The following is a 10,200-nucleotide window of genomic DNA, read 5'->3' as shown; positions in this document are numbered from 1 at the left end:
CTAGGTACATCCTGTGTCTCTCCAAACTATCATCTAACCCTCTCTAGCAAGTACAACTCAATCACTCTCTGGTGATTCACTGGTTGCCCAATCAAGTACCTCTCCTGTCTGCAATATGGTAACTCATCGCTATCATCTGACCATCCGGGGCAATCTCGATATGGCCTCCATATGAACTCTCTAAGTCTGTCTAGCTCATGTCGCCAGTACAATATATATCCAAATGGACCCTGTCTCAGTGCTCCCCCATAGCAGTACACATATGGTCGATGTGGTACCACCTGTCTCTCTGTAATCGGTCGACATATGGCTATGTGCTCAAATGCCCATACCTGAAGCAATGTGACTCCACAGCTCAATGTCTGCACTCCCTGATATGCTATCTGATGTAGCTGAAAATATAGCATAGCAAGTACACATGGTCCCCATGCATACACCGTGCCCCCTGTCACCATCCGCTCTAGCACTCTTCCCCAACCAATAGGGAATCCATGTCCTCGTCTGTCCCCTGCTAGAAGACATGCTATCACAACTGCTATCACCACATATCGTCGGTCATACTCAGACACCATGCTCTCCTAGCTGATCTCCCTCTCAACAATGTCCAGATCATCTGCGTCACACTCAAAGAGTCTACATAATGCATCTCTACCTATCACTGGGTCATACTCTACCATCTCCCCATGTATTGGAATGTGGAGGATGCGCCATACATCCTCTAATGTCTCCGTCGCCTCTCCAGTCGCCAGATGGAAAGAGGAGGTCTCTGAATGCCATCACTCTGCCAATGCGGTCAATAGTCCTGTGTTTACCCTAATCTCAAGCATGAATGTGACATAGTATATCCCCAGTCCTGCTAAAGTATCTCTCTCTGTGCTCCTAAGTCTATGTCGTAGCATGAAGCAATCTGGTCGATTCTCCCGCGTGATCAATGGATACTGTTGACTCTGCATCACCATTGGGGCATATTTTTGTCAGTTTTAGGGTTTTCTCCTATGGGTTGCATTTCCTCATTTTCATGTCCAAATCAGGGTGCTTTTCATCTAATCTGACCTATCCTACCCTTATCCCCCCTTTTCCGATCATTTGCATGTCATTTTGACCAAAACTAGGGTTTTCAGTGCACAATTGCGCCTGTGTCAAAGAACCTGCACCTGTGTCAGGTAACTTGCACTTGTGTCTTCCTACACAAGCATAGAAGACATGACACAAGTGCAGAATTAGACTACACAAGCGCAGAAGTCCTCTTTTGCATCCCTGTGGGCCCCACAATGTCTCGCAACCGCGTCAAATTCATCAAATTGAAAACATGGGTTTTCGAGATACATACTGCTACTCCTGCATCCTCCGGTCATCTGAATGTGTGTACACATTCCCCAAGGTGATCCACCATTGGAATGTTCACCATCTCTCTACAAGTGTTCTTGTCCAGAGCAACAAATTCTCCTCTTTGGCTAGTAAAAATGAGCAATTTTCACCCTCTTTATCTCATTTATAGCTCTTTGTCATTGCATAGATGGATGTGCATCCTCTCCATCTTATGTTGGTCGCGGTCTTGTGCACCTTAAATTGCTTGTCCTTCACGGATCCGATCTCCGATTGTCAGTCCGTTCGATCCTATCATTTTTTATCGATCAATTGGCCTCTTTTTCGCATGTTTCCGGCCAATTCCTCGAAGGGGCATGCATATGTCATTATCTTTGTCTGGGGCATTTTCATTATTGTTCTTTGAAACAATGCTTAAAATCGCATTGTCTCAAAGAGGGGCAAAATGTAGACACCCAAAAATGGTCAACGCTTGCGAAGTCATACTTTAATAATTGTGCATTGCCTCATTTTAGTTTTTTGCATCGCATTAACATTTCTCCTATGTCACGCGCTTGATTTTTATCATTTGTGAACATCAAGCCATTCTTCTACATTCTTCATTCATCTTGCTCTCAAATTTGGTCATGTCGACAACACTATCCAGTCATGATTTTGATCGATTTTATCTTGTTGCATCAATGTGTGTGCTAATTTGTCATCATTTTGGACATCGTCAATCCTAATTAGGGTTTTGTCCTCTTTTCAATCTTGTCATCATGCGATCGATTTGTCATCAATCGTTGTCATGTTCGATCTTGTCATTTTGTGATCGATTTGTCATCGATCGTGGTCATTTTCAATCTTGTCGTTTTGCAATCTATTTGTCATCGATTCTTGTCCTTTTGTCAATCTTGTCATTTTGCGACCGATTTGTCATTGATCATTGTTTGTCTCAATTATGTCAATTTGGATCAATTTGCCATTGTTCCTCGTCAATTAGCGCATTTTCTCAATCAAGTCATTTATCACATTGGTCATTTATTAATCCAAAATCAAATCAAATCAAGACCTAATTCGTCTTCTAGGGTTTCGTGATTTAATCATTTAACCTTGTGTGTGTCATTTCTTCCTTTAGGATTAATAAATTATTTATTTATCCAAAGTCTTCCCATCACAATTAAATGTCTATTTAATTGGCTAATTAATCTCCTCTCTTTGTGTGAATTAATTAATAAATGAGAAATTATTAATTAATTCACTAAATTCCTATTTTCCTAATTTTCTAATTTCCTATTTTTCATCATTTCTAATTCCTATTTTCCACCTATTTTTTAATTTTCTAATTCAAATTCCACCTAATTAACTTGTCTCTAGTTCTCCCTATTTTTGTGCTTCGTGCGTCATACTCTTGACATAGCAAGATGTCATAGGGTTCTAGTCCTCTAAGCTTTGCATTGGCAATATGTCATAATTTATGACATAGAAGGTGTCATAACCTTCTTCTTTTCACTCATTTTTCCTATTTTGAAATCAATTGCTTCTAATATCCATTTCATGCTAAATTTGATCCTATCTCCAATTTATCTATAAATTGGATGATCTTCATCAATCAAGGCTAATAATTGGTAATTGATAATCAGGCTATCGAATTTATGCTTCTAGTACTCTTGATCAAAAATCTTGTCTACTTGCTTTCAATTGTGTCTGTGCACTTGTAGGTGAGATCCACAATCCAACCATTTGAAGAGGAAAGAAGAACAATGGAGCCGCATGAAGGAGTGTTCAAGTCATGTCTATGGTTTGCATAATCTTTTGTTTTTGAATGCTTTCATTTCATGTCTCTATTGGATGTTGTTTAGGATAGATTCATTGCATTCTAGCCTTTTGTGATCGAGCTATCATGATTAATGTTTTTATATCTCGTTTGTGATGATTTCGTATTTCCTAATGTACAGGGCTAATCTAGGCCCACCTCACTTTCTCGCTTTTCATAAACTATTATCCTTGGCCAATGTGTTTGTCATTATAAAGTATTATCCTTGGCCAATATGTTTGTCATTGTTTTATTTCTCTTGCCAAGAGTATACACATTCCATCCTTCCCAACATTTGACAAATTTTCACTCATACACCATAAAACAAAGTCCCTCAAACATCCCAAAAAGTCCATTTACTTCCAAGTCAAGAAGAAGATGCCTAGCTACAAACAAATCCTCAAGCATCATAAATTATTGTACATCAACCGCAAGCTCTTGTTGAAACATCATACTTTCCTACACCATTTCCATGAATACTTACATGGTTATGGAAATGAGTTTGATGAAGAACCTTTGAGAACCCAAGCTTTCCATCAAAGATCAAAATTAACCCAAAGCATCAATAAGAGTGGTCGCATCTCTTTGTCCAACTTTCCCTATCTTGAGATTACTTATTGAGTCACTTGCTCATCTAAGGTAACCTTCACTTTCCTCACATTTCTTTTCTTCAATCAATTCCTTTTTCTTGCACAATCATTCTCATATTTTCTAAGGACTTAGCACAATCAATCATAAATCTTAATCAATCCAATCAATAAATCAACCTCACCCTAAGATCGATACTTTGTGAAAGTTTGATTTAGACCTTTATCTTTAATTGGTCATCAATTGTCTTTTGTGCTTGGGAAAGAATATCCCCCAAGTACCTTTTCTTAATCATTTGGATTGATCAAAACCCTAATCCTTTTTCCCTATTTTGCTTAGGAATGTAAGTCTATCCTAAGTAGAAGAAAATTTGATCAATTTCACCTAAATCTAAGGGTCTAAATTTTTCCTAGCTTGGTTGTCACCTTGCTTTATGGTTAACATCATCAATCCCCATCTAAGTCCTAATCCAAGGGCTAAGGTTCCATCTTAATCAAATCAATCTTATCTTAATCCAAGGACCATCCAAATTAATTTTATTCTAATCCAAATCAAATCAAATCCAAACCTTGCTAAGTCCTTTCATCACCTTTATTCGCCAAATCCAAATCATTTCCAATATCCTCTTTCATTGCTTTCATCTTGAAGGTTACTTTTGTATCGTATTGACTCGCTCACAAAAAGTAAAGATGGCCACCAAGGACAATGAGATGCCTAAGACTAGTCACCTCTATGATCAAGATACCCAACAAGAAGAGGAACAACTCATTAATCAACCTAAGCTTTCCCCATGTTTGCAATCCTTCATAGAAGACCCTTACAATCAAGAAATGATGGAAATTTTATTCAAACACAATCCTAGTGAGCTCGTAGCACAACTCATCACCCAAGGAGCATGACTGCCCCCATATTTTGACCGATCTATCCTTGACAAGCCATGCAAAGGTGAACTCATGAACAATTCCCTTCTTGATCCCCTTATTCATCCACCACCTATGACATCCGCACCTACAACCACTTTACCTCTGATTTCTATTCCCCCAAACATATCTAATCCTACAAGGTCATCGATACCCCTTCATAACTCGACCAACTACATCAACACTAGCTTGTCTCCCTCTAGCACCATTCGTGGGTCACACCCTTAAATCACTTCACAACCTCTCATTTCCTCTTACCAATAAATGGGTGGTGGTGGTGGTATCTCATCTGTCTCCAACCAAATCCCTGGGTCCAACATGGGTCATTATGTCCTTAATGTCCATAATCAACAACCTGGCCTTTTGAAAGAAATTCATGACATGAAGAACCTTATCAAAAGTTTCAAGGATGGGACTAATAAGAGACCTTATACTTTCAAAGAAATATGTCCTTGTTCATATGACCCTTCCATTTAGTCGCACCTTATCCCCCTATATTTTATTTATACCCAAGTTCAATAAATACAAAGGTAAAGATGACCCTAGAGACCATGTCCATGATTTTTTCGTCCTTTGTCAAGAGGTCTCCTACAATGATGTCTACCTTAGAAGACTTTTCCCTAAGAGTCTTAGTGGGGATACCCTCGCTTGGTTTTTGCCCTACCCTGTGGCTCCATTGTCTTTCCCAAACCTAGTAGAGAATTTTGTGTCCCACTATGCTTGCAATATTAATAAGGATGCTTCTATAATGGACTTATGCAATACAAAGAAAAGGCCTAGAGAAACCTTCGCCAACTTCCCTCAAAGATGATGACATCTTATCAAGAAGTTTCCTTGGGACATATTAGAGTCATATCAATTTGAGTTATTCTAATGTAACCTGGTACCAGAACTATCTAAACCCTTGACTTCTCAATGCTTGGACACCTTTTAATAAATCACTAAGAAAGGCCTAGCCTTAGAGTGTGTCCTCCCAAAGGAAGGAACATTAAAAAATTATCAAAAATCTAATCAAGGTTCTTCCTTGTACAATGACAAGCCCAAGTATTGGTCTAAAAATAAAAATGTCATTAATTATGGAGTCACTAACACCAAGCATGTTCAGACTATGATTGTCCCTTCCAAACCCACCACCACCAATAATCTATTCAACACTCAACCTATTTCCCGCAATTAATCACAGCCTCGCAACAACATCTCCATCCAAGGTTGACCTCCTCACTCCAACAACCGGTCCCAACATGAGTATACTCCCCTCACCAAACCCATTGAGGTCATATTTTAGAAACTTGTCAAGGATGGCACTATTGTATTTCTAATGACATGCTCTTTCAATGCAAATCAACCCAAACCTTGGTGGTATAATGAGAATGAATATTGTGACTACCATCATGTCAATGGTCATGATACATGCAAGTGTATGAAACTAAATAACTACATCCAAGACCTAATTGAAAAGGGTGATTTTGAGGTTGAAACCACCAAGCCTGGTAACTCGAATAATAAACTAAAAATGTACTAGGAACCTTTTCCTAAGAATGGTAAGGAAAAAGTCTCATCATCTCATGAAGTCCATTTTGACTACACCAATTATGTCTCCAACTTTGACTCCTTGGTAGTCCGCATAGAACCTATCGATATCCATGTCAACACTATCACAATCTAAGGAGTTGATCCTCCTCCTGCCTCTCATAGATCTAAGATTACCATTTAAGGTGTCCCTCCCCCACACCATCAAACTAATCCTCTCAAGTGAAAAAAGTCATTCAAGGTGCCTCGCCTTCCACTTCATATTCCTAGAATGATTACAATATCACCACCCATAGAGGGAGAGTAACTATTCAGGGAGCTCCTCCTACTCCTCCACAAGCCTCCATGTCACCCACACATTTCCATGATATCCTTGATCATCTTGGTAAGACACCTACAGAGACCTCTATCTTAGAACTCCTCAAGTGCCTTTGGACTCAAAAAAAAATAAAAAATAAAGGATGTATCTTCTAGTGAAAACCTTGATCACGTGCTAGAAGATGAGGATCTTGACTTGCCTACCATAGTTCCCCCGTATCGAGATAAATCACCACTACTCATTGAAGAGACTGACACTATCAACATGAGAATTGAAGATAATATAAAGAATGGGCTTATTGCTAAGTCTCTTATGGATCAAGAGAAACAAAACTTCATGAACTTTCTCCAAGAGACACAAATCAATTTCGCCTGGTCTTATGCTAACATGCCTAGCCTTGATCCAAAATTGGTAGTACACGATCTTGTTATCTGAATAGATATTAAACCTGTCAAGAAAAAATTTCTTAACATGTGTCTATAGGTTGTCGTCCTAGTTAAAGAAAAACTTCAAAAGATGTTGGATGTTGGATTCATCAAACCCATAGATTATCTTGAGTAGGTTTCAAATATTGTACCTATTGGCAAACCCTCTGAGGGCATCATAATTTTCACAAACTTCAAAGACCTCAATAAATCATGTCCCAAGGATGACTTCCCCTTCCCAAACATAGACATTATTGTAGACCTCACAAGAGGACATGAGATGCTCTCCTTAATGGACTAATTCTCTAGATACAATCAGATTAGGATCGCAAATGAAGACCAACACAAGACAATGTTCACTACTCCTTGGGGAAACTTTTTCTATCAAGTTATGCACTTTGGTCTATAGAATGCTAGAGCAACCTATAAAAGACAAATGACAACCACATTCCATGACTTCTTGCACAACATTATGGAAGATTATGTTGATGACCTCCTAGGAAAGTCTAACAAAAGAGAAGAGTGCATTCCTATCCTAAGAAACATATTTCTCAGACATGAGAAGTACAAGCTATGTCTTAACCCTAATAAGTGTGTTTGGGGTCACATCAAGAAAGTTGTTAGGCTTCATAGTCTCTCATAGAGGAATAGAAGTGGACCCGGCCAAAGTCAAAGCAAGCATGTAAATGCCTCCTTCCAAGACACTCAAACATCTTCACAATATTTGAGGAAAACTTAAATCTATCCACTGATTCATTACACAACTTGTAGACAATTGTCACCCATTTGTACACCTCTTGTGCAAAGACACTAAATTCAAATAGGACTACTTATGTTAGAAGGCTTTTGACAAGCTAAAAGAATATCTGGCCTCCCCTCCAATTTTGATGCCACATATTCTAGGACAACCCCTCATGTTGTACATATCAGTAACTACAGTGGCATTGGGGGCCCTACTTGCATAGACAGATGATAAAGGCAAAGAGAATGCAATATACTACAATAGCTACACTCTTGTCAGATATGAACTCAACTATACTCCCATAGAAAGAGATTGATGAATAATGATGAACAAAAATTACCCTAACTAGTACTAATAGGGGGGGTGAATCAGTATATACAAAAAATTCTTTGCAACTTATCAAGTTAAAACAATGCTAACTAGTTGTCTTCATTACTAAACTTAACCATGACAATACTGGTTAAATACAGTAAGACTTCAAACAACATAAATTGGTAAAACTGAACACTTCAAATACATTCAATACTTGATAACTACTTCACCCATAAACATAAGCATGTGGTGTATCAGTAATACCATAACCATTAGCTCTACATGCATAATCACTCAAACAAAGAATACTAAATCATCACATGAAAAATGGACAACTCATGACATACAAATTTTTCACGTGGAAACCCAAATGGGAAAAACCATGGTGGGGATGAATACCCACAAGCTTGTTTTGAACTCTTTTGAAGCTTGCTTTGTTAGGATCCTAGACTGGTTAAAGACTTTACAATAAGGTTTTGCTAGGAACTGATCCTTTTAAAGATCACCTGGTTAAGGGATGGCTATATACCCTGTTAAAGGTTGAAACCTTGTTAAAGGTTACCTCGCTAGAGGATTTAAATAACTCAATGAACTTTAGTCACCTGGTTAGAGGATTTATAGTAAGCCTATTAAAGCTACCCAGCAAAGGGATTTTCCTTCTCTTGAAATGGTTAGAAGACAATAGGTAAAACTCTAATCTAATAACAATAGTATATGCTAAGGCGGATCCTTTTCAGTTCCTCTACTCTACAATCACACTCTATAGTTTTAAATCACTCATCTGGCAAGTATCTCATCACTCGGATACATACACAACTTTTGCCAACACTTACAGTAACAAGCATCATCGACCTTATAGACAACAATTAGGTCCATAACATAAATGCTAAACCCTAAGCATCTTAGGTTTACAATTACAAGTAGTCCAATCCTGACCATCCAAACACATTTCATAGAATGAAACAATCTCAAACAGATCACAAGTCATTCTGCATCATCCATTCTTCATCACACATAGAAATCAGTAACCCATCACACTTTCTTCTCATACCACTAAGAAGAATGTTCATTCTTGAGGTAGACATTAAATGTAGTTGATCTTCACATGCAAGATCCTCAAGGAAATCCTTCGCATGCACAAAACTGATGTGGCATCTCGATCTCATCCTTATCTCTTAGCTAACTCATCATAGAATATCATCAGTTGCATCGCACAAGCTAGATTGACAAATCAGAAACCCTAAAGTTGAGACTACCAACTAGTAGTCACACTTAGTGAAACCTCGACACTAGTTCACTACATCTCTTCATACCGGTTCTCCAACTTGATCACCAATAACAACTTCTTCCAATCTTCATACCGGTTGACCTAAACTTATTGCCATCAATGACAACATACATTATTATCATATCATCATATGCCAACATACCGGTTCATCAAATACCAACAATATCCTCCTTTGGCATCGATGACAATACTCAGTGTAGCATTGCAACTACAAATATCATAGACTAGTGCAACTATAATATATATCTTCTCCCATATCATATATCTTCATCAATAGATATCTTCTCCCCTATCATCATATATCTTCTCCCCCTTTGACAACAATGCCAAAGTGGAGGCACAAGCTTCCATACTCCACTATGTTGCTCCCCCTATGGAGTAGCATCCTTCAACACATCAATCTTGAAAGATTTGTTAGCGTAATACCTAACTGATGTGGAGCACACATCTTTAGTTTACTTCATGGAAGGGCAAAACCCCTAATTCACCTCTCAAATAGGTAAATGCAGTCTTAAGTAGGGGCTTAGTGAATATGTTTGCTAGCTGCTCCTTACTAGAAACATGTTGTAATAAGACCTCTCTATTTTGAACCTTCTCTCTCAATAAATGATACTTGAGCTCAATGTGTTTAGTTCTAGCATGCAATACCAGATTCTTGGAAATATTGATTGCACTAGTAATGTCACAAAATATACTCACTAGTTCAGATATAGGTACTTTGAAACCATCTAATACATGTTTCATCCAGACTGCTTGAGTGCAGTTCATAAATCCTGCCATATATTCTGCTTCAACAGTAGACTGAGAAATACAACTCTGCTTTTTGCATGTCCTGGAGACTAGTATTCCACCAAGAAAGAACGCTCCACCGGTTGTGCTCTTTCGGTCGTCCACATTACCTGCCCAATTTGCATCGGTAAACACTTTGAGATTAAAATCACCATTGTACGGATAC

Source organism: Cryptomeria japonica, chromosome 4 (assembly GCF_030272615.1).
Source record: "Cryptomeria japonica chromosome 4, Sugi_1.0, whole genome shotgun sequence".
NCBI classification, from domain to species: Eukaryota; Viridiplantae; Streptophyta; class Pinopsida; order Cupressales; family Cupressaceae; genus Cryptomeria; species Cryptomeria japonica.
The sequence above is the reverse complement of the archived record's forward strand: the minus strand, read 5'-3'. Positions refer to the sequence as shown.